A 27,882-nucleotide genomic window follows, 5' to 3' on the forward strand; every position below is an offset into this window, starting at 1 on the left:
GTGTACTTATCAGGGTCAAAGGGAAAGAAACAATCAAGAGTGTTTTCTGCTCGACCTTCAACGTCCGGTATTCGGGTGGGCTCGTTGACTAGCTGAGTTAGGTGGTTCAACTCAGCGAAGATTTCTGCACACACTCCATCGGGTGTTGTTAAAGGGTGTTTACATTTTAAGGGCCGATATTGAATGTGCACCAACGTGAATGTCAAGATTTTTGTCTGCATTTCATTTGAAATTCCTCAATTTCAGACTTACTTAATTTTAACAATGGAAAGATACACAATGGAGCAAAGCGTCAAAGTTATTCAGGCCTATTATGAAAGTGGGCGTTCAAATTAAAATGCATATCGTACATTTCTTTATATTTTCGGTCAATTTAATCGTCCAAATGAGCGTGATGAAAATCGAAAAAAATGTGGAAAATTTTGAGCAAAAGGGTTTTGTAGAAGATGAAACCACTAATGCATGCTCGGACAGTGTGGCTAAATAGTCGTCCATCTCAACTCAACGTCGTGCACCTCTCACGCTCGCTATTGATAAACAATATGCAAAAAGACTTGAATTTATACGGTGCAATTCACTCAAGAACTGAAGTCTTTGTTTTAACCATAACAATCGTCGTCAATTGTCAATATATTGCAAGAAATGGCTGCAGTGGATGATCAATTTTCGAAGAAAATCATCTTCACTGAATGATAAACCAAGAGTAACCGTCGATACATGGATGTGGAATATATGCGATAGTGTGATTTAACACCTCGGGATCTATAGGTATACTTCTGCAAGGACTCTCGAATAGAGTAACGTCATTCTGTCATATGTCATCTCTTCACCACTATATGCATATTCTTTATTTCACATCTCGCAAAAATCTTCCCATTCCTAAAAAAACTCAAACTCTAGTTCTTTGGAACATAACATAGCTCCCAAATGTCTTGAGTTTAATTGATTCCTCCGGCACGCAGATTAAAATTTATTTTTTTATCGGAAACCGATGCCGAAGGCTGCATAGTACTAAAAAAGAATCTTCAACTGGGTTCATATTTTCAACCTTTGAAACTTTCTTGCTGTTTGTAGTCCCGGTTTCACTGAATTACTTTGCTTCATTTTAAAACGTTACCTACTTCAAAATTCTAGTAATTCTCAAATTTCAAGAACCACGGCGGAAAAATGTGTTTTTTTCCAACGTCCTTCCAGTTAACTTGTCTTTTATTAAAATAAATTCCACAAGACAATAAATCATAAATCATTGTATTAAACTTTTATCACCGATAAAATACAACTAATCTCCATTAACTAATTAAATTCTATTACATGAAAGATTACATTAAAATTAATTATTGCAAAAATTATCACAAAACAAAATCTCTGAAAGTTTATTTATATAAAATATTGTATCCTAACCATTCACTCCATATTTTTGTATATTTATTTTTTTTTAATATTAACAACACTCCCACTCCTTAAGAATATTGTTTGTCATGGAGGCTTTACCAGTACGCTGGAATACAGCAAACAGCTCATAGATCATAATCTTAAGATACAATATGTTTGCCTCTTAATACCTTCTATAAATTTATTGCGATTCTGCATATGATTATGGTAATTAGGTCATCATTTTTACGTGTGCACAGTGCATAATGTTGGTATATCCCAGCATTGACATAAACAAAAAGAGACACATGGATAAATGGATTGAGGGAAGGAGTGAGAAAGAACGAGAAACGGCGCGCATGGCATGCGAACGGTCTGATTTATCAGCTCCTATTACAAAACAAACATTTGCCGCATGGTTAACCTGTGACAGCGTGTGGTATGTAATGCTGCACCATGCATAGCGATTGTACCCGTCATCGTAAATCATAAATTTATCCGCTTTAGTTGTTATTTTATTATTATGTTGTTTTTTTTTATATTAAAAATTTGCCATTTGTTAGATTAAAAAGTGAGTGTACTTACGAATGAAATACACGAAATAATAACTTATTTTACAATTTATGTTGCTTAACTAAAACTGATGATGAATCAGTTTCCTATACAAGTATTTAAACATTTTGAAAGGTCGCCATTTTATGTTGGTTTTTCTGTTTCCCATGGCCAGTTGGGTTTAGTTCTTATATTTACCACTTGGGTTCAGTGACAATCGAATTTGACAGGTGAAAGACGATGGTTATGATTTATTCCACACAATTCAGAGAAATTGAAACTGACATTTTGTGACGTTTATCTATAAACTACCAAGGCCGAATAACGATGAAGCGACGCCTAAGCTTTTAAAATATTACAGTTTTAACGGTTAACATCGCTCTTTAAATACCTGATGATTTTGACAGTAATGGTGTATCTTTCTTTTTCAATGATTGAAAATATTTATACTCTTAAGGACTATTCATGATTTTAAACTGGCATGTTTCAAAAGAGAATTCCTTCTCTGACCACAAATACATTCAGTTTGAGCTCAAAGATGTAGCAAATACATCTACGGGATTTCGAAATCACCGGAACACAAACTGGGAGCGTTATAGGGAGGTACTAGCACAACTGCTTAATCACAACATTCTTAAAAGCTCCTCCAGTAAAGATGAACTAGACCTTTCTGTAAATCATCTCACCGAAGCCTTAAATGAATCAATGAGAACTTCATGCCCTGCAACCATTTCAAAGGGTAAAAAGAAACCTCATTGGTGGCATAAAGAACTAGAACCATTCAGAAAGAGCTGTCGCAAACTCTTCAATAGATCTAAGTACACTAGATCTCCTTCTGACTGGGACTTATACAAACAAGCTCTAAAGCAATGTAAAAAAGAATTAAGAAAGAGTAAGAGATCTTCTTGGAGAAATTTTTGTGGTAAAATAGAAAATACTTCAGAAGCCTCAAGACTCAGGAAAATTCTCTCAAAAAGTCCAACAATACCCAGTGCTTTAAAGACAGAAGCAGGCACGTGGACTATCACAGATGAAGAATCTCTTAATCTGTTATTAGACACCCACTTTCCAGTTAGTTCTAACATACTCAACGACTTAACATCAGAGTCTCAAGCTTCTACAAGCGATTAAGTTGATCTAATAACGCGGGAAAAACTGCAATGGGCCATAGACAGCTTTGATCCATATAAATCTCCAGGACCAGATGGAATCATTCCGGCCGAACTACAAAAATGCTCAGACATGATTATTCCACCATTAGAAATCATTCTGACAAGCTGTGTAAGGTTGAGATATATTCCCAAAGCCTGGAGAATGGCAAAAGTAGTCTTCATTCCCAAAGCAGGGAAACCCTCACACGTTAACCCTAAAGATCTACGACCAATCAGCCTATCATCCTTCCTTCTTAAAACCTTGGAAAGATTGATTGAAATTTATATCAGACATAATCTAAAACCATGTCTCATTTCCACAGCTCAACATGCTTACTCTAAGGGAAAATCAGTAGAATCAGCACTTCACTCGCTGGTGCGTATTATTGAACATTCCCCCGAATACAAAGAATATAACTTAGTAGCGTTCCTAGATATTGAAGGAGCTTTTAACAACGTCAATTACCAGGCGATCACAACAGTAATGCATAAGCTGAAATTAGAGAAATCACTCATAGATCTTATAAGTCTCATGCTTAAAAGCAGGACAATAACTTCTAGCATGAGAAGTTTTACTACCACCAGATCGGTGAATCGAGGCACCCCCAAGGTGGGGTCCTTTCGCCTCTTTTATGGAACATGGTAGTAAACGACTTACTTACAGAATTGGAAACAGAGGGTTTCAAGGTGATTGCCTACGCTGACGACGTTGCGATATCCGTATCTGGGAAGCACCCCCAAGTTCTCTCGAAACTCCTACAAAATGCCCTAAACAGGCTAACTAAATGGGCTAATCAATGTGGATTGGACGTCAACCCACACAAAACAGAATTAATACTCTCCTCGAGAAGATATAAAATTCCTCAGATTAGCCCACCCAAGATTAAAGGAATACCATTAAGCTTTTCCGACCAAGCTAAATATTTTGGCCTCATTTTAGACAAAAAACTAAATTAGAAGGCAAATATTGATGAAAGAGTCAAAAACGCTACTGTAGCGCTTTTTACTTGTAAAAAGGCCATAGGATCAAAATGGGGCTTCTCCCCAAAAATAACACACTGGCTATACACTTCGGTAATCAGGCCGATACTCATTTATGGAGCCGTCGTATGGTGGACCGCACTGGACAAGATGGTAAATCTAAATAAACTCATTAAAGTCCAGCGGTCAGCAGGTATGTGCATCACAGGAGCACTTCGCACAACACCTACCGCAGCACTGGAAGTGCTTTTAAACCTAACACCACTTGACATCTTCTCTAAAAAGGTGGCTGCCAACTCATGTGTAAGGCTTAGAGCCACCTCTCAATGGACCAGTAACAATACTGGACATACAACTATTCTAGACAATTTCAGATCTATCCCAAATCGCTTAGACTATACCACCCCAAAAATGGTATTTGGTAAAAGATTCCATGTGTCCATCCCTTCAAGATCCTCCTGGGAAGAAGAGGGACCCCTGGAAGACGATGCGGTACACTTATATACAGACGGTTCAAAGACCGATCACGGAGTTGGAAGTGGTATCTATTCGGAACAACTGAATCTCAGTCTATCCTATAGACTTCCCAATCAATGTGGCGTATTCCAGGCAGAAGTAATGGCGATTAAAGAAGCACTATCCTGGCTCAAAGAAAACGTTATATCTTGTAAGGATATACGAATCTTCTCGGACAGCCAAGCCGCTCCTTAATCTCTCGCGTCTGTCTCCACAAACTCTCGAACAGTCCACGATTGTCAATCATCTCTGAAGGAGATGACGGAACAGTTTAACATTCACTTCATTTGGGTGCCGGGCCACAGAGACATTCCGAGAAATTGCAAAGCCGATGAGCTCGCCAAAAACGGAACACTTCTGCCTAATTTTAGACAAAAACATAACATAGGAACACCACTTGCTACATGCAAATATCTTCTCAAAAAATATGCTCTAGAATCAACAAATGCTAGATGGTCACAGAGTACCACCTGCCTAGCAACCAAGCAAATATGTCCAAGCATAGACTTAAAACGGTCAAAAGGCTTGATATCACTGAGCAGACAAAGTATAAGCTCTACAATTGGAGTAATAACGGGACACTGCCTCATAGGTAGACATGCTCTGAGGCTAGAGGTCTACACAAATGACTTCTGTAGAAGCTGCATGGACGAGGAGGAAGAGGAAACAGTCCAACACCTTCTATGTACATGTCCAGCACTCTCCATTAGAAGGAATTACTTTCTCGGTAATCCCGTAACCAGTGAACTGGCAACAATTGACACAAAACGTCTCTCTAACTTTATTAAAAGTACAAAATGGTTTGTTTAAATTCATTACTCTCCCATGAGTTACCTCATTAGTGGTATCACAATGGACCCTTGAGGTCTACGTGTGTCAATGATATCTGGACAGCCACTCCAAACCAACCTAACCTAAGGACTATTCACATGAAAGCGAACAACTCCTGACGAATGATAATCAACAAATTATAACCCAAAATTCTGTGGAAATTGTAAGCGAAAAATCTACAAATCGGACCCATTACAATAATTTCCTAGGGGAATTAAAAAGAGGTGTGGATGTGACCCTCACTGATAACTTCCCATTCCGTCAGTGGATTTGTCTTGATTAAATATTTTGCGTCCAATTAAATAATTAAAGTCAACATCTTTCATTGTTCATACAATTATATTGATTAAGTATCACGTCACATTGCATAATATACAGATACTAAATTTGTTTGAAAGGGCTTTCTGCATTTTTCTGCATTATTATCTCTAATACCAAATATATTTGAAGTCGATATCTAAACTGATTCTTGAGATATGGTCCGAAAAAAGCTTCCCAAACATACGTACACACACAGGTACAGGCATCTCTTTTTGACACGTCGAGATATGTCAAAATTTTCAATTGGACCGATTATAATAACTTCCTATGTTCTCGATCGAACAAAGTCCCTAGAAGCTTCAATTGTCACCTCCAATTGTAAAAAATTGTAACCCTTTATTGTCTTTTATTAAAAAACGACTATCCAAACATTTCTAAAAAGTGACAGTTCGTTAAAATAAGCAAACCAAAAACTCTTAAACGAACCCATTAATTGGAATTGGACAGGTTCAGACGTCCTAAGGGTCTTGGAAGTAAGACAAAATTCTAGCATCTGATTGGACAAGGATAGTCAATTCAACTTATATCAAAATGACAGTTGATCATAATTTTTCGTTTAACTAAAAGCTGAACTTTGTTGCTCTGTGATTTATTTATTTTATGCACAATTCTATTTGATATTTTATTCAAAAGGGTTATTTGTTGAATTGGAAAAAAAACTAAGTAAATTAGATTAGATTTAGATTAGATTTTGATTTTATTTAAACATACATTTTTAATTGATCGGTGACTGAGACTAATCCATCCACCTGCTCGGCTATTTCTATCCAGTCTTTAAACCATCCACTTCAGGATTGGATTGTTTGAAGAACTACTTTCTTTGGGAGACGTTAACTTGGCATATCCAAAACTTTGAGGATGTAATCGGCCCGCAGCTTGACAGTTTTTATAAATAAGGCCGTTAAACCCGTTTCCAGCATGATCATGTAGTTTGGCGTACTCGAAGAAAGTGGAAAATCCGAGCAGTTTTCCACTTGTTCATATTTCCGATCTCCCCAAGCTTGCGCTGCATAAAACATAACTGATTCTGTTCTAATACAGCTTCGAAGACCCTGAAATTACTGGTGTGCGTAATTTCCCTTTTATTAAAGCATTGCTTCCATGCTACGTTTATAGCAGTTTTCGCCTTACCAAGTTTGTCAGTGAGATGTTTTTCCATGCTTAAGTTCTTAGAAAAGCAGACTCCTAGATATTTGTATTCTTTCACCAACTCTACTCTTTCACCATTATGTTCCATTGCTCACTTGTACCCGATCTTCCACCGCCATTCTTAAAAACCATGACTTTGGATTTACTTAAATTTACCACTAGGTTCCAACTTTTACAATATTCACCAAGCTTATTTATCATTAGCTGAAGGTACTGCGGAGTATTCGCGAGCAGAACAATGCCGTCAGCGTAAAGAAGAGCTTTAATGCTAACGCCTGCGCACTCGATTCCTGCTGGTAATACTTTCATTAAATCATCAATGAAGAGTACAAATAAGCTTGGAATGAGTGATCAGCCCTGTCTAACTCCTGATTTCGTTTGGTACCATTCTGATAAGCACTGACCATTATACACTGATACTTTGTGGTCTTGTATACATTTTGCAATACTGTACCGAACTTAAGCGACGTTCCTATCTGGAAAAGCTTTTAAAACAGGGCATTGCGATCCCCGGTATCGAAAGCAGCTTTAAAATCAACGAAAAATGCAAATAGTTTTTTATTTCCCGAAATTTCCAGAAATGAGTCAGCAATCGAGCGGAGTACAAAAATGCTATCGACGGTGGAGTATCCCGATCTGAAATCAGGTTGGAACTCACTAAACAGATTATTAGAATGTATTCAATCACTTAAACGACTGAGCAGAATCGATGGAAATATTTTATATGACAAGTTCAAAAACGAGATTCCTCTGTAGTTTTCCGGAACTTCAGTGCTTCTCTTCTTGTGGATTGTGAATATCGAGACATCGCTGAACTGATTTGGGATGGTTCCTTCCTCAAAGATCTGGTTGAATACTGCTGTTAGAGATTCAACAATGTATCTGTAGAATTCTGCGGGTATACTATCTGAGCCCACAGCCTTTCGATTCTTTTAGTTGTTTTTCGATATAAACACTTCTTCCTTTGAAATTGGAGCACCTAAAATATTATTTTGAAGCCAGGTTTGGCAAAGAAATAAGTACAATTTTTGTTTAGTACAATATACTGGTTGAAATTTAATTGTAGCTTGCTTAAGAAGTACAGACAATTATGTTCTTGGTTGTTTTTTCACGATCAACTACTTGATTAGAAAGAAAATTAATAATTATCAAACTTGAAAGACCTCCTTAACTTTACTCTTTATTGTCAGTGAACGAACTTGACCCTTTTATTATTACACCAAACATTAGAATTATACTCAAATCATTAATTTATACTACATATTGTTCAAGGAAAAATGTTCTCATTCCTAAATCCTTCTACCAAAACCTTCAACTTTGCAAGGCGGGCGATACTTCTACTGGAACAACTTATTATAAAACCCATAAAACAACATTCCTGAGATCCATTGAAATTCCAACAAAATTCACCTGCTTCTGTTTCCCACAAGTTTTTGCATCTTTTACTCAGATTCACTTAATTATCTATTAACTGCTCCCAAAACGGAGGAATAAGTAATAAAAAAAAAAGATTCTCAACCTCAAACCTCTAATCATCTTAATTTCATATATCTCAAAGGTTCGGTTCACCATCAGGCCAGTCAGGCTATACCAATCCACCGACCTACCTATCATCAAATCTTCCAGATAATGAATGGCTACTGTTTCGTTCAAAGCGATCAAATCAAACCATAAGCCCTCATGAGGATGAAAGAATCTTTCCATCATTCGGTTTTGGGTGGCGGCGGCGGAGGTGCGGTGGCATGGCCGGTGATTTCCTCTTCAGCTTCCCCTCCCACGCATATGACTATCGGTATAGAACTTACATGTCTACTGTCAGAATGTGAGGGATTAAATGCATTTCCAAATAATGAGGGAATATGAGAAATAATATTCAGGAAGACATGAATGACGCACTACATTCAGAATCCACCCTAGGGGTTTATTTTCTGAAGAGGTTGGTCATAAACCAGAGTTCCTGATACAGTCACTGCTGACGCCCTTCGTTTCGGAAACTGAAACAGCCAATCCATACCTATTATTGGAAATTTATTGCCAACTTTCCCACGCTACAATTCGTTCGCTTTTAGTTTCAAAGCTTGATCTAAAATAATCATACGGACTTCTAGTGGCATAAAAGAGTCAGCCATAGTGGACTTAAAGCGAACTTTTGACCCGGTAACTATGCAATACCGCCATGGAAGATGTTTACTTTACTACGTCGCGTCGTCGTCGCCGTCCGGTCCATGTAGTCGTCGTCGTCGTCGTTGGTCGTCGCGTCGGGAGATCTCCTGTTGGAGATATTTCAATTTTCCGGGAAATCACTACACACAGTGGTTTTGTTGTTCAGTTATAAGCCTGGGCCATGGGGTAACTCGGGGGAACCCTGTTTCAACGGGTCTCTATAGATATATAAACTATAGGTTAGGTACACATCGATTGGTGATCTATGCGAACATTAAACTCTTGCGGAACCTGCCCGTTCGACGTTGCTGGTGCACCATGATTAAGATCTCGTCTAAGGTGTAGGCTACAATACGCAGGCTTTGTTGTTGTTTGTTTTTTCTTCAAGTCGTAAGCACCGTGTCTTTACTTTTAATTAGCAAGCACTTTCGTACATACAAGCACCCTAAAACAACACAGTCAAAAGGCAACATCTCCAAGAGTTGTGGATCGATTTTATGAGGCAGATAATGACAGGAGGAGCAAAAAATTTGTATCCGCGCTTTAACGCGCATTTGGTAAGCTGTAAGCAGATCAATGTATATGATCTTAATGAGAGTCCTACTAAGTGCACGTGGAATAAGTCGATTAAGATCTGTATAATGCTTTGCTCGGTTGGGTCTTGCTTTAAAGATATATACTTAACACAGCCAGACAGACTACCGTCTTTCTCTGATGCAGATTATAGGAAAAATTATAAATGTAACTCATCCATGAAGGATGTGTGTTTATTCTTGACCAATAGAAGGATGTCTTTATGTGCCAATGGAAATTAAAATTATGATCAAAAACTACGTTCATCGATGATGAACTGTGTGTATCTTCATCTTCTTAAACAATTAGCATCCAAGCAGCACAGAGTTAAGTGGTAAATATTGGTTATTTCCAGAAAATCCAGAATGGTCTTATTAAATTTAGATAAATGTTAATATGTGAAAGATTTATACATACATATATCCGCGTCAGCAAATACAGTCATGGAAAAAATAATAGAAACGACTTGTTTTGTTGGTAATGTTTAAATTTTCTTCGTTGAAATGCATTATTTTTTTAATGTTACATTTTTTATTTAAAGTATATTGAAGTACGCTTTCAATAATAGAGAAAAAAAAATTTGATTCAAAATTCAAATAACAAAAAATTAACTCAATTTATTTCCATTGGAAAAAAAAATAGAAACAATAGACTTAAAACTAATTAACACAATTTTTCTTAAACTTAAACAATAAAATATAATTTTTTTTTAATATTTTGTTGTGCCACCACGATTTTTTAGTACTTCGGTGCACCTGCGACCCATGGAGTCCACTAACTTGGCACAAGTGAAGGGCTCAATGGAGTACCACTCTTCCTGCACTTTTTCCCACAGCTCGTCTTTATTTTTGGATTTAAATCCACCAAGTCTCTTTTTTAATATTCCCCACAGATGCTCTATGGGATTTAAGTCCGGGGATTGTGACGGCCATTCCATTAGATGGACTTTGTTGTCCTTGAACCACTGTTTTGCGAGTCGGGATGAGTGTTTGGGGTCATTGTCCTGCATATACTCCCACACTAACGGCATATTTTCTTCGGCAAATGGCAACATTATATTTTTAAGGATATCAACGTAACCTGTGGCCGTCAAAACATCCTTAATCCAATAAATTGGTCCCACACCTGAAGCCGAAAAACATCCCCAAAGCATAATGTTGCCACCCGCCATGCTTAACGGTCTTTATCGTGTGTTTGGGATCGTATGCGGTGTTCTTGGGGCGCCTTACCTTTGGTTTTCCATCGGATCCAAATAAATTTATCTTTGTCTCATCTGACCACAAGATATTTTTCCAATTTGGCCGCATTGAATTCGCCTTCGCAGAAGTGATTCGATTTTTAATATTTTTTTGGCTGAGCAGTGGAACTTTCCTTGCAGAATGCGCCCTCAAGTCCATTCCTATAAGCCTATTTCTAATCGTCCGGCTTGTGACTGGAGCATTTAACTCCTTCCTAAGGTCCTCCGACGATAAAAATGGATTCCTTTTCGATTCTCGTACCAATAAGGCATCGAACCTTTTGGAGGTTGCCCGCTTTCTGCCGCGCTGCTCCTGTTGTTGTTCAAAATTAATGGCGGTAAATACTTTCTTTTTTGAACAATTCATTAGGCCTGCAATTTCCGCCATTGATTTGCCTTCATTTTTGAGATTTTTCATCAACTCTCGTTCTTCGTTTGAGCAATGTAACCCGCGGCCCATGCTGAAAGTGTTAATAACAATTAGAAAACAAATTTCGCGATAAATGCTATTTTGACCCTTTTGTTTTCTCAAATAACCAAATTAAATCACCTTATTTTAGATTTCAACACTTTTTATTCACGAATTTTTCTTAAACAAAAAAGCGTTTCTATTTTTTTTTCCAGCACAAACACGAGGTCGTTAAACAAATGACCATAAAGAATTATTTATTGCAACGAAATGTGCTTAAAAGTGATAGCATAATAAAGTACCGTTTTCGATCGATCATATACAGTGGGGCACATGAGTTAATATTTCCTGCAAAAACAATGATGTGGCTAGATCAGTAAAAATAAAATTCGTTTCTATTATTTTTTCCATCACTGTATATAAAAGAATTGAATTAAGAGAGAGGTTATGACTAATGAAATAAAATTGGTTGCCTTGGTGACCTAGAAAAGTTTAATGTAGTATGTAAGATCACATTAAAAAGTCATATTATTGATACATTTTACCATTTGAGTGATACACTTGAATTTTGTACAGGACTTTTGAGGAATTCCTGAGGATTTTCTTCTAAGTTATTATTTACTTTTGGATTTATAGATCATAGAAATTGGTTCTTAATCAGTTTAAATTAATTGCAACTACTGTAGTAAGAAGGGAAGTAATTTGAATTACTTTTTGCTCTAAATCTGAAATTGGAACTTCTTTAAATAGACCACCCCAGTCAATAACATCAAGTTGTGACTGTACCTTCTTTTAGCCCTATATTTGTCGCTTCTGGGTGCTTGCCCATAAATTCTACCATAATCAGGAGCTGTGATGATGTGACAGACCTTAAGTATTTATTTAGTATTCTTTTTGTTTAAAAATTTGTATGTTTTACCTACATTTTCGATATAACCAAATAACAAACAATAGGTTCAAGGGTCCATTGTGATACCACTAATGAGGTTACTCATGGGAGAGTAAGGAACTTAAACAAACCATTTTGTACTTTTAATAAAGTGTTTTGTGTCTATCGTTGCCAGTTCACTGGTGTTATCGAAGAAGTGACTACCGAGAAAGTCATTTCTTCTAACGGAGAGTGCTGGATATGTACATAGAAGGTGTTGGACTGTTTCCTCTACCTCCTCGTCCATGCAGATTCTACAGAAGTCATTTGTGTAGACCCCTAGCCTCAGGGCATGTCTACATATGAGGTAGTGTCCCGTTATTACTCCAATTATAGAGCTTATACTTTGTCTGCTCAGGGATATCAAGCCTTTTGACCGTTTTAAGTCTATGCTTGGACATATTTGCTTGGTTGTTTAGTACTTACTTTTTTATTTAGTTTTAAGACAGAGAAATAATATCCAATTAGGGAAAAAACACACAAAGTTCTATTTCAATTTATATTATTTTTTATTCGTTGAGAAATACACGTCCGACTCGTTCAGCTAACTCAGATAGACTGCCCGCGTCATCAGCTTGCTGATAACGACGAATATAAAGACAAAACATAGCATAGGATTACTACTACTTATAAGGTTCCCTACACCGGCAGCTGCTATTAATACAAACAAAATGATTTTTTTTTTAATTGTATTGCCTACAGTTGCTAGGCAGGTGGTACTCTGTGACCATCTAGCATTTGTTGATTCTAGAGCATATTGCTTGAGAAGATATTTGCATGTAGCAAGTGGTGTTCCTATGTTATGTTTTTGTCTAACATTAGGCAGAAGTGTTCCGTTTTTGGCGAGTTCATCTGCTTTGCAATTTTCCGGAATGTCTCTGTGGCCCGGCACCCAAATGAGGTGAATATTAAACTGTTCCGTCATCTCATTCAGAGATGATCAACAATCGTGGACAGTTGAGGATTTGTGGAGACAGGCGCGAGAGATTTAAGAGCGCCTTGGCTGTCCGAGAAGATTCGCATATCCTTGCAAGATATAACGTTTCCTTTAAGCCAGGATAGTGCTTCTTTAATCGCCATTACTTCTGCCTGGACTACATTGATTGGGAAGTCTATGATAGACTGAGATTCAGTTTTTCCGGATAGATACCACTTCAAACTCCGTGATCAGTCTTTGAACCGTCCGTATAGAAGTGTACCGCATCATCTTCTAGGGGTCTCTCTTCTTCCCCGGAGGATCTTGAAGGGATGGACACATGGAAGCTTTTACCGAATACCATTTTTGGGGTGGTATAATCTGAATGTGTCTAGAATAGTAGTATGTCCAGTATTGTTACTGTTCCATTGAGATGTGGCTCTAAGCCTCACACATGAGTTGGCTGCCACTATTTTGGAGAAGATGTCAAGTGGTGTTAGGTTTAAAAGCACTTCCAGTGCTGCGGTTGGTGTTGAGTGCTCCTGTGATGCACATACCTGCTGACCGCTGGACTTTGATGAACTTATTTAGATTTACCATCTTGTCCAGTGCGGTCCACCATACGACGGCTCCGTAAATGAGTATCGGCCTGATTACCGAAGTGTATAGCCAGTGCATTATTTTTGGGGAGAAGTCCCATTTTGATCCTATGGCCTTTTTACAAGTAAAAAGCGCTACAGTAGCCTTTTTTACTCTTTCATCAATATTTGCCTTCCAATTTAGTTTTTTGTCTAAAATGAGGCCTTAATATTTTGCTTGGTCGGAAAAGCTTAATGGTATTCCTTTAATCTTGGGTGGGCTAATCTGAGCAATTTTGTACCTTCTCGAAAAGAGTATTAGTTCTGTTTTATGTGGATTGACGTCCAATCCACATTGCTTAGCCCATTTAATTAGCCTGTTTAGGGCATTTTGTAGGAGTTCCGAGAGAACTTGGGGGTGCTTTCCAGATACGGATATTGCAACGTCGTCAGCATAGGCAATCACCTTGAAACCCTCTGCTGCCATAATGTAAGTAGGTCATTTACTACAATGTTCCATAAAAGAGGCGAAAGGACCCCACGTTTTGGAGTTCTTCGATTCACCGATCCTATGGTAGTAAAACTTCTAATGCTAGAAGTTATTGTCCTGCTTTTGAGCATGAGACTTATAAGATCTATGAGTGATTTATCTAATTTCAGCTTATCCATTGCTGTTGTGATCGCCTGGTAACTGACGTTGTTGAAAGCTCCTTCAATATCTAGGAACGCTACGAGGTTATATTCTTTGTTTTCGAGGGAATGTTCGTACCAGCGAGTGAAGTGCTGATTCTACTGATTTTCCCTTAGAGTAAGCATGTTGAGCTGTGGAAATGAGACATGGTTTTAAGTTATGTCTGATGTAAATTTCAATCAACCTTTCCAAGGTTTTAAGAAAGAAGGATGATAGGGTGATTAGTCGTAGATCTTTGGAGTTAACGTGGGAGGGTTTCGCTGCTTTAGGAATGAAGACTACTTTTGCCATTCTCCAGGCTTTTGGAATATATCTCAACCTTAAACAGCTTGTCAGAATGATTTCCAATTGTTAAATGATCATGTCTGAGCATTTGTGTAGTTCGGCCGGAATGATTCCGTCTGGTCCTGGAGATTTATATGGATCAAAGCTGTCTATGGCCCATTGCAGTTTTTGCCGCGTTATTTTATCAACTAAATCGCTTGTAGAAGCTTGAGACTCTGATGTTAAGTCGTTGAGTATGTTAGAGCTATCTGAAAAGTGGGTGTTTAATAACAGTTTAAGAGATTCTTCATCTGTGATAGTATACGTGTCTGCTTCTGTCTTTAAAGCACTGGGTATTGTTGGACTTTTTGAGAGAATTTTCCTGAGTCTTGAGGCTTCTGAAGTACTTTCTATTTTACCACAAAAGTTTTTTCAAAAAGACCTCTTACTCTTCCTTAATTCTTCTTTATATTGCTTTAGAGCTTGATTGTATAAGTCCCAGTCAGAAGGAGATCTACTGTACTTAGATCTATTGAAGAGTTTGCTACAGCTCTTTCTGAATAGTTCTAGTTCCTTACGCCACCAATGAGGTTTCTTTTTACCCTTTAAAATGGCTACAGGGCATCAAGTTCTCATTGAATCGGTGAGATGATTCACAGAAAGGTCTAGTTCATCTTTACTGGAAGAGCTTTTAAGAAGGTTGTGATCAAGCAGTTGTGCTAGTACCTCCCTAATTATCCACCAGGGGCCCTTTTTAACGTTTTTGAAAAATTAAATGTGTTCATTTTCCAATCGCAATTAAGAAATCTTAAACCCAAAAGCGTTAAACCCACATAACCCAATTTGTAATTAATCCAAAAACCATGAACTTCAAGCTCCGTCAGACTATTTCTTTTTGATTATTTAAAACTCTAAAAATTAAAATTAACAAATTATGTAGTAATTAGGATAAATTACATTGAATGAGTATAAGTATACATTATAAACAAGACTTATTAAACAACATTTTTTTCTCAATTTCATTTTTACAAAATCTTGAATCAAGTCATTGAACTCAATCGATCTTAATAATGCGGATTCGATTGCTAAACGAGTTAGAGATGATAATCTTTCATCCAACATCGAAGATCGGTACACATTTTTTTATTCTTTTAAGTACTGAGAAAGATCCTTCTGTTTCACAATTAGCTGTAGTTATTGTTACGAATATTCTAAGGGCTATATAAACATTTTTAAAAACGTCAATCATTTGTTTTTCCACAATCCAGTTAAGTATTTCAAATGATGAAATAAGTTCACTTTTTCTTTTTTAACTTGAAAAGAAAACACTTCTGACTGTAATTTCATCGTTTGAATAAGCTGCTCTAGTACGTAAGTTAATTCAATTTCTAAATCTTTATGATAAATTTTGACTAAATTTTTTGCTTTTATTTTTACTTCATTTTCACTCATACTTAAAATATTGCAAAAAAGTCCTAAGGTATCAATGAGATACTAGCGTTTTTGGGGTATATAGCTTTCGAGTTTGGATTTTGTGGTTTCAACTAATTTTGGGTTTTATTTTTGAGATTTATTAGATTGTACAGTTTTAATATCGCGGTTTTACGGTTTTAATTTTTTAATGGGATGGGACCCTCGGTTTCTCGGGGCTCGGGGCTGCAGTCCCCCTAGCTCTTCTATTAATCCGGGCCTGAGTAAAACCCATTCAACAACCACCATAGAAAAAACTGGCATACCAATTGCTGTATGTAAACTATTGGTAATACAGGAAGATATGAAGAAGGGAAACGCCAGGTGGACAAATATCACCACATGTCAGGTCACAAAAACATCTGGCCTACACTAGAATTAAAGCAATCAAGCTGCTTGCTATTTATATGCAGATCGCTTGTAAGCTCGATAATAGGTGCCATAACCAAACACTGACTAATAGAAAAGCGGCTAGGCGTATTCTCAAATATTTTTTGCAGCTCAAGATTTTAAGAATTGCCCAGAAGAATTCTTCTATAACGATCTAAATCATATTAACATAATCATCCTCTCCCGTTTCGTAAGGGACTCATAGATGTTTCATAGAGCTTAGAAGAAAGCCTCAAGATTTATGTGGTATCACAATTGGCCAATAAACTGGTCTAAGTATGTCCTTCTCCATCATGGACCTAACCTATCCTTACCTCATCAGTATTTTTCAAAAATGCTACTTAAATTGGTATAAAGTAGTTTTCAACTAAAAATCTCCGGAACAGATATTGAAATAAAACTTATTTTGTCATTTGCAAAAAAAAAATCTGCTAACTTTTATTTAACTTTTTTTTTGAAAAATTCATTTGAAAACTTTTATTTTACAAATCAGGAAATCCTACAAAAACAACAAAAAACTTATAAGAAATAGTTTTCGACTCTAATATTAGGAGAACAAATATAAAATATAATTAGTCCTCGTTTTTCTGTGTCAGTTGAAAACACTGAAATTTAAGAAGATTTACAAGAAGTTTCATACCTTCAGAATGGAATCAAAAATACAATTTTTGTATTTTTGTCATGAGAATTTATTTGTATTTGAAAACTACTAACTCGCAGTCGTAAGATATTTTAAGCTCTTGAAATTATGACAGACTATCTTTAAGCCTATCATAAACCATACTTTTTAGGTATTGGGAAAAAAAGACAGAAAAGTGCGTATACGCCTGAGTGCTCTAATAAATTTGATCAATTTCCATTACCACACCTTAAAATTTCGACGGGGATGTAGCTCAGATGGTAGAGCGCTCGCTTAGCATGTGAGAGGTACGGGGATCGATGCCCCGCATCTCCAGTTTCTTTTTTTCTGAATATAGAAATAATTACTAATGGTGACTGTGGGAATCACTAAGTTCTCTTGGCGAGTTATCTGAGTAAAAGAAAAAAAAATGATAATGATCAGTTCTTCTTACTGTACTAAAAACAGATAATTTTAGAGTCTTTAACAAAAAGAAGAAAATATTTTTAAATCAAGCTTCTTATTATATGCAAAATATTGTTGTTAATTTTTATCAATTTTTTTTAGAAAGATCCAATAGACAATTTTATGTAAAAAACATTAAAAAAATTCTAAAAACTCATAAGAAATGGTTTTCAACTTAAGTATTATGAGAAAAACTTTGTTCAAAACTAAAAAATAGAAAAGCTCTCTAAGATGTCAATTTTTATCGTCAAGCTCTGAGTTCCTAAAGAAGGTGTTATTAATTTATAAGACAATTATGTTTATGCATATGTTAGTTAAATAAAAGTATTTTAAAATCCAGCTAAAAGCCCTGGTAGCTATCATTTAATAAATAATCCCCTTCATATATATTTTTCCTGAAGTAAGTCCCCCTTTCTGGGTTCTCACCCAAAACAACTTTTAACCAATCACTTGTCAAAAAGAAAGAAATTGTAGACTTTTCGAATTGTATTTTTATTGAATATGCATTAATAATGTACCTACTTACTTACTCAAGGTGGCGCTACAGTTCCTCTACTGGGGCTCAACCAACATGTGTCTCCTGCCAGCTCGGTCCCTAGCTAGCTGTCTCTAGTTTCGCACGCAAAGTTGGTTGAAGTTCTTTTCCACCAGCGTGCGTCACCTTAGTCGAATTCTTCCTCTACTGCGGCGTAGTCTCTCGATTCGAAGACCTTCTGACGCAAGCAGCCATCTAAGTCGGTGGACTTTTATTCTTTTAACAAGGTCAGTACCGCTGTACAGCCCGTTCAATTCGTTGTATCTTCTTTTTCACTGTCTATTTATGCAGATGGGACCAAACATCACCCAAAGCGTCTTATTCTCAACTTTCTTTGGTTGGGTCCTGACCTCAGCGCCTTAAATGAGAACCAAGACGATGAGTGTCTTATAGATGGTGGTTTAAGTTGCACAAGAGAGGACGTTACTAGTCAATTCCCTTCTAAGTCCAAAGAAGCAGCGATTTATAAGAATTATTCTCCATTTGAATTCAGTGCTGGTGTCGTTGGCAAAAATTTACAATTTTGGACGTATTTTTAAGTATAGAGATTCATGTTTAATGCTTTAACGAACTCTGTTCTGCCCTCCCATGTTAATATTCAAAAATTTAAAATCAATGTGCACCGGTGTCTCCTCTTAGATCCTTCCTTATTTTCCTAACATTCGCACTGTTTTAAACGTAAACATGAAAAAGGTATTAACAACTCCTTGTAAACCTGAACATTAAAAAAAAACTACCTTTAAACAATAGCTGTCCATGGTTACGTTTTTTCCAGGTCGTTGTCGTTCTTTGCTTTTTTAATACTTGGTCTTGCCCTCAATAACCACTAAAACCATTTTCCGTCGCGCACTGTTCAAACCTACGATAATGTTACACATCGATCTTATGTCAATAATTGGATGTACCTTTATTAAATTGTTGAAGGTTGAGTTTTACACAATTCTTTTCAAAACGATGTTGAAGAAGTCGCATGACAGTGTATAATTGCTTTGTCTAAAACCTTTTTTGACATCAAATGCATCGGTGAGATATATTCCAACCTTGAAACAGCAGCGTGCATTCTCCATCTTTATTCTACACAGACGGATAAGTTTGACAGGGATGTCAAAACTAGACATTGCTCCGTAGAGCTCTTCCCTATAGAAGCTGTCATAAGCGGCTGTAAGATCGATAAAGAGATGCTGGTTATCGATTTGTGTTTTTTTTTCCAAAATCTGCCGTAATGTGAATATTTGGTCAATGGTGGACTTTCTTGGCCTGAAGCCACACAGGTTGTTGACGAACGGCTTCAGAAGTCCACATAATACGACAGAAAGGATCTTATACGCTTTATTCAGGAGACTGATGTCCCTGTAGTTGGCGCAGCTCAAACAGTCTCCTTTCTTGAATGTTGGTCAAATTATTCTGAGATGCCACTCGTCGGGCATGCTTTCTTCCGTCCATATTCTGCGGATAAGTTGATGCATGCCTATTGCACCAAGCTATAGCCTGTTGCTTAAAATAATTCGTGTCAGCTCCAGCAGCTTTGTTAGACTTTAGTTTCGATATTGCTATCTTCACTTCGTCAAGGTCGGGTACCCGAAATTGTTGTTCTTCGTCGTCTAGGTTGATTGGTTCTATCTCCTTCAGAGCGGAGTACGATTTTTCATTGCTGTTATATAATTTGGAGAAGTGGTCTTTCCATATTCTCAGCATACATTCGGTTTTACTTCGGTCTTCCCTTAATCGTCCTTACAGGCTTAGGTTCGTGGCTGGTACCCTTGAGATTTTTTGTTAGCTTTTGATAAAAATTACGAACCCCATTCTTGTTAAGACATTAGTCTATTTTCTCGATCACGCACTCCTCATGCTCTCTTTTCTCCATCTAAGAAGCCGTTTCTCTCTCCTCTTCTGCTCCTAGAGCTCGCGAGCATCTGTGATCCTTTTCTGCAGAACTGTTTTGTATGCCTGTATGCTTAATTGCAGCATCTTTGATGGCTGCAAGGCAATGTTGCCACTTGTTTATGCTTAATGCAGGCAGCATATGACTTCTTAAGAGGTTATTAAAGACCCGATTGCAAAATTATATAACAGTCCCTTGTGATTGTAACAGTCTAAGGTCGAATCTTCTCACAGTACTTCCTTGTTTTAGCTTGGATCTTCTCATCCTAACTTGGTGTTTAAATCTCCTAGGAACATTTTATTGTAATAGCCTGGGCACTGCTCATATGTCTTGTACAAGAGCTCGAACAATATGTCTTTGGTGTCTTCATCTTTCTCCTCTGTTGGGGCATGCGCGCATATGAGGCTTATGTTGGCGAATTTAGCGTTGATATGGATTGTCGTGATGCACTTGCTCGCACTGTTGAAACTCGAGACTTTTTGTCTGAGACTAGTTCCAACAAAACAAATCCACACCCCAATGGACGATTTCTTTGTTCTTGGTAGCAGTCTTGGTGGTATAGATCGCAGTCTTTTAGTTTTCGTTTGGCGGGTCCATCCCTTCTTGGATGGCGGTAATATCTGCCTTGCAGCAGTTTAGGGCTTTCACTAATTGTTTGGCTGCTCGTGGTCTGTTAATGAACCTAAAATTCCACGTTGTCCTTATTACGTTTGCGTGGGTTGTCAACAGTAAATCCGTCCGTATCCAAGGCTTGTTAGGATACTTTAAGATAGTAGAGAACACACCTCAACGGTGAAAACCCCTAATTTGGAGGGCCACATCCTTAGTATAACTCCAAGGACGCGGAGCCGGATATACCGCTCCTTATAGGCATGTGCTCAGAATTTGTCGTAGAAGCCCTATAAAGTGTTCACTAAGTTGTTCAACCTTAATGGAACTGTAGACGCAACCGTTGATTTCATAGTGGGAATTCCTCTGCTGCCGTCTGGATAAGAAGAGGTGCCATTTTTTGGTTTTTACAGCCTGAAAAAACTGCATAATTGCAAGAAAAAATGAGACTAACTCCAGAGATCTTACTATTTTTAATGCTTAGTCAATTTTGAATAGCTTTAAAAGGTTATGTTAGTACTAAAAATAATTCATATGACATCCGACATTGGATTTCTCAAACTGTAATTTAACTTAAATTAATTATAATAAAATATATAAAATTATAAATTAATTCTTTTTCTCCCTGCCTACAAATAATGTATGATATGTCCTCTTGTCTTAATAATACAAATACAAAATATCTCCATGAATCAATTTCAATGACAGCTTCCTCACTTGGTTAATAATGTCACTTCATTAAGTAGTTACATTATTTTTATCTCAATTGATATATAGACCTCCTCATTCAGTTTCCACCACCTACTCACTATTATAAGGAAACAGAAAAAGACACACACCTACTCCGGTCTTATTTCTTTTATTTTTCATAAATATCTTTATTCCACATTTTAGAAGCTGAACAGAACAGGTGTAATTGGAATGTCACAAGTGTGCCATGATAAATGGTTACAACTCAACTCTTGGATTCGTGAAAGTCTATCTTACGAGTATAGCGAGTTACCAACCTACTCTAGAAAAGATAGGATTGTTTCGCAAATTTATTCAATTATGTAAATTATTAAGGCGACGACGACGCGACGATAACGATGACGGGTATGTCGTGGCTGATGCGGTGTTCTTGTCCGCATTAGTAACCAGAAAGTTATTTGACTTAATGGACTGTTAAATTCACAACTCATTGAACTTTGAGCGGTCTCGTATTCGCATTTATCGAATGAGACACTTTGCATCGCGTCGCCATCCGTTAACTGCGGCCATCAGTGATCATCATCATCATCAACCAAAGTCTTCTATCCCGGGAGGATTCAAATAGATTCCGAAGGCTTGTTAATTTATACCCGTTTTGTTTTGGTTGTAATATTAAGAACGGAAAATTGCACACTAGGTCGGCTTAAACGGCATGTAATCAATGGACATAAACGATTTACTTTAAACACTAACCTCACTCTGTCTTTCTATCCGTCGGCGTTGGCATCGCGTCGCGTTTGCCTTGCGACTCGTCAGTTATAGTCAGTCTTGGGTCTGCTACTTCTAAAGAAGTGCTCAGTGATTTTGGATGAACGCGCGCGTACATCCTATCTCATTATGTTTGATTTAAAACGTTCGGTTCCTTAACCGGGTATTTTAACTCGAAATAGTTATGAAATACTTTTTATTTTACTCTGACGAACATAAGGTTTTGTCTCGTAATAATAATCATTTTTATGTGAAAAGTGGTATCAGACTTCAGTGAGACCTTTTGTGCCCCACAATCCACACTCTCACTGACTGACTTACTAAAGCTGTAAATTCTCTAGCTATATGATTCTTCAAACTTCAAAACCATCTCGATCGATGTTTTGCGAGGGCGGGCGGCTTTCCGGTAAACATCAGGTTGAATGTTACTCCTGATGACGATAATACTGGTACTGGATGATGATGATGATGGTTATGGTATTGCAACCATTGCGAACCTTTAAGAAGCGAAGGAGTTCATGTTCGATGAGGGTATTTAATCGAATATCTCTTACACGCCAAGGAATGCTGTTGATTCAGCGGTGGAGCGACCAGCGGGTTAGTTGAGGAGGTAAACGAAGGATGCAAGTTGTGTGAGTGCCAGAGTGTGCTTCGCTTTCGTTCCGTTTCGTTTCGGTACAAAACGTTTATCATCATTAGATCCAATTTAAAGACGGGTTATCATTTTGATTATGTTGTGTGAAAACAAATTACGTTCGGCCTTTTTAACTCACCTCTTCTCTTTGAAACATAGGCAAAAACAGGCAAATGCTTTTTAGTCTTCATCCGTCGCTCGTCGTCGTTGAAATATGTTTCTACTAGACATACTTCCCCTCTTCAGAATATACCGTCCCCTTCCCCTAATCAATCCTTTTCAATTTTCTTCTTGATAGTCTATTATTGATCATTGTGCGGTGAGCGCGCGGACAAGGTTGAAGGTTATTTTCGTTTTAACGCAGGTGCTAAAATGAAAATGAAAAAATCTCTATTTGATTCGCAGCAATGGAAATAGTTAAGCAGGAGCGTATCAGCATTTTTTTTTAAAGGGGCAAATGTTAGTGTCATTAAAAGAATTTAAATGTAATACTTATCTAAGATCAGTAGTACCCGTGGCATGATGGTAAGTGCGTTGGACTGTCATGCAAGGGTCTTGGGTTCAATCCCTGCCTGTGCCACCTAAATTTAAAAAAAAATAATTTTCGCGGGTACTGCCTCTTGTGAGGAATTGACAAATCCTTCAAGAGTAATTCTTGTCATGAAAAAGTGCCTTCTCAAATTAGACGTTCGGATGTAGGTCCCTTCCATTCCTGACAACAGTACTCGCACACAGGAATGGTTGAGAGTTGTAAGTCTCTAGGCCCTGGTTCCCAACGGACTGTTGCGCCACCCAATTTATTTATTTTTACTAATCTAAACCGAAATGTATTCTTACCTGTTACAAAGTGTTTTCCAATAAGCTCTTGGTAACTTTAAAATCCGATAACGTACGTTGCTTCAGATGGCCCACCGGCCTTCAGTTCTTGAGCCAGCTTGATGATGGTAGTAAGCCAAGATCCCTATGCAAAATACGCCATAATGTGGTCTGATCGATACCAAAAATCGTTGTCTTCCTGAGTTTGGGAAGGATTCAAGAGCAGATACCGGTGCACATTAGTCTTCAAGTTCTGAATATAAAAATGGGACGGAAAACAGATTTAGCCAAAGAATTCCAAATTCTCGACTCTATACTTGACAAAACGTCCAAAATTGAGCTCAATGGAAACCTAATGAGCATTCCTAGAAGTGAAACTGCAAGTATTACGGATGACTTTTCATAGATTGGAATGCAACTGGTTTATTCGGCAGAACTTTTTTGGTAAAAATAACGGTAGAACACCGAAATTCATGAAACATTGCAGTAGTTTTTGAGTAGTGTAATTGTTTTGGTTATTTTTCTATCGTCTACCATATTCAGAGCTCTTCTTTTGATCATATCAAAAAGACTGCCATGTAAGTGATTTATATCTAAAATTTAGACAATTGAAGGCTTTGTAAATTAAAACAAGATTAGAAAGGGTGACAAATTTCTTGCACCGTCGAGTCTGGGAAATCCTAAGAGCTAGCAGCATTTTTGGCAATATCGAATATAGAGTGTTGAAAGTTGATTAGAATTAGAAAGAGAGTCGGAGACAAAACGTAGTCTTGGGGAATACCAGAATTTATTTTATAAATTTCAGACTCGAAACCATCCAATACATGTATTGAATGGTTTGAAAGGTGGTTTTTAATCCAAAGAAGAAGAGATTCGTAAGTACCGAAAGCACTCATTTTCGATAAGAGAGCTTCGTGCCAAACTTTATCAAATGCTTTTAAAATATCAAGTGCAATAATATATCTTTCTCCAAAACGACGTAAAGACGTGTTCCACCATTTGGTTAGATAAACCATAAAATCTCCGTGGACCTATTGCTTCGAAAGCCGTACTGCCCGGTGATTAAAAAGCTTTGCTTCTTCGAGAAATTATTTAAGCTGATACTTAATCAGCGTTCCAATACTTTGGAAAGAAGAAACGTTTCTTCTAAATGGATGTTCATGTTATTTTATTGATAAAATGTTAGACCAAGATATTTATAGTGTTCCTCTATCTCAAGTTCATATCTCTACATATAATTTTCTTTTCTCAGACTCTTTCCCCTGCCAAAGACTATTATGTGAAATTTACTGTGGGGTTCCACATTTTGCAGTATTCTTCAAGTTTCATGATCATCATCTTGAGCTTTATTGGTATATCCGCTTAAAGAAAAATGTCATCTGAATCAAAACTTTGATAAGCAGATTTAGTAAAGGTTTTTGACATACTGCTTTCATCAAAGACTTTTAGTATTTTGTTTAGCGTTTTTGTTTAGCGTTTTCAACATCCTGGTAAGTATTCCCATAGCAAGTAGTTTAAGAAAACATTAAATCTCGATCTACTGATCTACGCTACCGAACCCTGCTTTAAAATATACAATATATGTTGTCCGGCTGCAAGTACAGCAGCGCTTTAACTCCTCCTGGAGCATAGGGCAGCAACAAGATCCTACTCCCTTTTCCGATTCACCGCAACTGACCTCAGCTGTGGCCACGATTAAATACCTTGAGACCGAGCCGCCTTCAAAATGATGATCTCCAAGTTGTCTTTGGTCTTCCATATTTTTCCCTGTGGATTCCATTGGACCGATTGTTTTGCTTTATTTTCGTTCTATTCAGTGTATGGCCAACCCAACGCCATTTCCGTTGCATGATGTCTGCTTCCAATTTTTTCTCTCCGGCCCTATTCCACAGCTCAACGTTAGAAATGGTTTGCGGCCACCGGATCTTCAGAATAGAGCTCAGACAACGGTTAGTGAAAGCTTGTAGTCTGCTAGAGATGTTAGCAGAGCATTTCCATGTTTCAGAAGCATATAACAGCACTGATTTGACGTTGGATTCGAAGAGTTTCAGCTTGGTGCGTAGCGATATTTTGCTAGAGTTCCACACAGGAGAAAGGATTCCAAATAAACTACGGGCTTTGTTTATTCTTCTCTTAACATCCAGGTCCGTTTCGCCATAGAGAGCTATAAAACTTCCCAGATAATTAAACTGCTCGACCTCCTCTATGGTCCACTGCCTTATAGCATAACTTGTGCGCTTTGGTGATAATGATACATCTGATTTAAGCCTGCTGTGTTGATAGCCATGACACATAAATCGTCAGCATAATCTTTGTGGCTAAGCTTGTCAAACAGACTCCATTTTATACCGTTTCTTTCATTTGTACCCACCGTGGCAGTCATCTCATCGTCAATCGCCAGCAGAAACAGAATTGGTGACAAGGCATATCCTTGTCTCACTCCTTGATGCACATAAAAGGAGTCGGAAAGCTGTCCATTGTGCAACACAAAACTTCTTGCGTTGTTGTACGATTTATTAATAGCAGCGACAATATTCTCAGAGATTTCTCACGCAATAAGCGATCTCCAGATGCATTCACGATTGACCCGATCAAACGCCATCTCAAAATCTACAAACATTAGGTACAGCGGTGAGTATGATTCGCAAGGTGTTGATGTGGTCGACGTTCGATTCCCCGCTTATTGGCTATTGAGGGTAGACTTGATCCTGGACTTAAACCTCTTGAGAATAATAGTTGCCATTAACTTCGGAAAATCGGACAGAACTGTGATACCGGCAGTTATTCACAGTTATTACATGTTTTTAAGATTTCCTTTCTTTACATATACAAAGTAGGCAATTATGTTTATACATTGTAAACGATTGATATTAATGATAGTACTAAGGCTGAAAACTATGTCCCCAGAAGAATAACATGTATGTCATTTTTAACAACACAGTTCGTCAGTCATTTAAACAGGATACTTTCAAAAACCTTGCGGACAATATTTAGTCAGTGAAATTTCCTTTTAGTTTTCAGCCAAGTTTCGGCCACCTTTCTGTAAAAACTGGTAGAATAACAGCTGATTCGAAACTTAGTTTAATATTTTCTTCGTTACGTTTCGCTTTCTTGAGCAAAATTAACTTTGTTAGTGTCTAGCGACTAAGAAGTCGGCTTCTCTTTCTAAACACTTATTCCGGTGACTCTTAATTTAAGTAAGTTTTTCAAAATGTTGATAACCTCATAGTTGTATTTCAATTTGACAAACATTGTTTAAAATTGTTTTTGCTTTAAGTTAGACGCACTGATTCAACCCTATTTTCTGAGACTCTGGGAAGATTTTGGCAAAGTTCTTTGGCTTGTTTAATTGGATTAAAAGTTGCTTAGCTTGGCAAGTGAACAATGATATTCTCTAAGTTGGTCTTCTGCATCGTGCGTTCGATCTGCATCTCAATATAAGCACATCTTCCAACAGTCTCGGCCAGTTTTTGTTCAAGTAGCTGTTGTTTCTCACTAAAAAAATTTTGCCAGCTACCCCGTCCATATATATTTTTGTAACCAAATGTTGAAGATGAATAGCTAACTTGGCATCTAGAAGTCGGCTCAAGTCGTCAATGGACATATTACTGACCATCTTTGTGACTTTAAAGTCAATGGCCTGGCCGGGTTATTCTTGTATCATACTTTTCAAAGTCTGGAGGTTGTTTTGATAGCATAGGTCTTAGCTGATATTTTTCTTGTTCGATTCTTGTTTATTTTACCTTGCTGAACCTTTATTTCTTTTAGTACTCGTGGTATGATGGTTAGTGTTATGCCACCTTAAGTTTTTTTCAAGGGTACTGCCTCTTGCAAGAAATTGACAAATTCTCCAAGAGTAATTCTTGTCATGAAAAGTGCTTTCGCAAATTTGCCGTTCGGATTCGGCCTAGAACTGAAGGTCCTTTCCATCCCCGACAACAATACTCGCACACAGGAATGGTTGTGAGTTGTCAGTCACTAGGCCCTAGTTCTCAAACGGACTGTTGTGCCACCCAATTTATTTGTATTTACCTTTATTTCCATAGCTGTCGCATTTATTTAAACAACAACCAGTCATTCATTGAGTTTCCGTCATTTTCATCACCGGCTTGATCGGCTTGAGCAAAGTTTAACATTACTGTTCCTCGTTTAAAGCTGTTGTACGTCACTTAGACCTTGACATCTTTATTCTTCTTATTTTTTCTTCGATGCAATGTCATTTCTAACCTATTCAACCACGATGACGTTCTTCTAGCGGAAGATTCCGAAATGTTAATTTGTGAGGGGTCTTTCAGCCACAAAACAGGATTTCTTTTAATAAAAGTACAAATTTAACAAAGTTGCTATAAATAAATTAATTTCAATTCTTGTTG

General features: G+C 37.4%; 1 protein-coding gene and 1 non-coding gene across 2 annotated transcripts in view; both read left to right on the forward strand.

Annotated features, from left to right (window-relative positions):
* LOC129945838 (uncharacterized) overlaps positions 1 to 27,882 on the forward strand; it is a 238,993-nt gene that overhangs the window by 61,382 nt on the left and 149,729 nt on the right. The gene's annotated exons all lie outside the window — the stretch shown is intronic.
* Trnaa-agc (transfer RNA alanine (anticodon AGC)) lies at positions 17,374 to 17,446 on the forward strand. The gene has a single exon. It is a non-coding gene; the product is annotated as a tRNA-Ala (tRNA).

This window comes from Eupeodes corollae, chromosome 1 (assembly GCF_945859685.1).
Source record: "Eupeodes corollae chromosome 1, idEupCoro1.1, whole genome shotgun sequence".
Classification (NCBI taxonomy): Eukaryota; Metazoa; Arthropoda; class Insecta; order Diptera; family Syrphidae; genus Eupeodes; species Eupeodes corollae.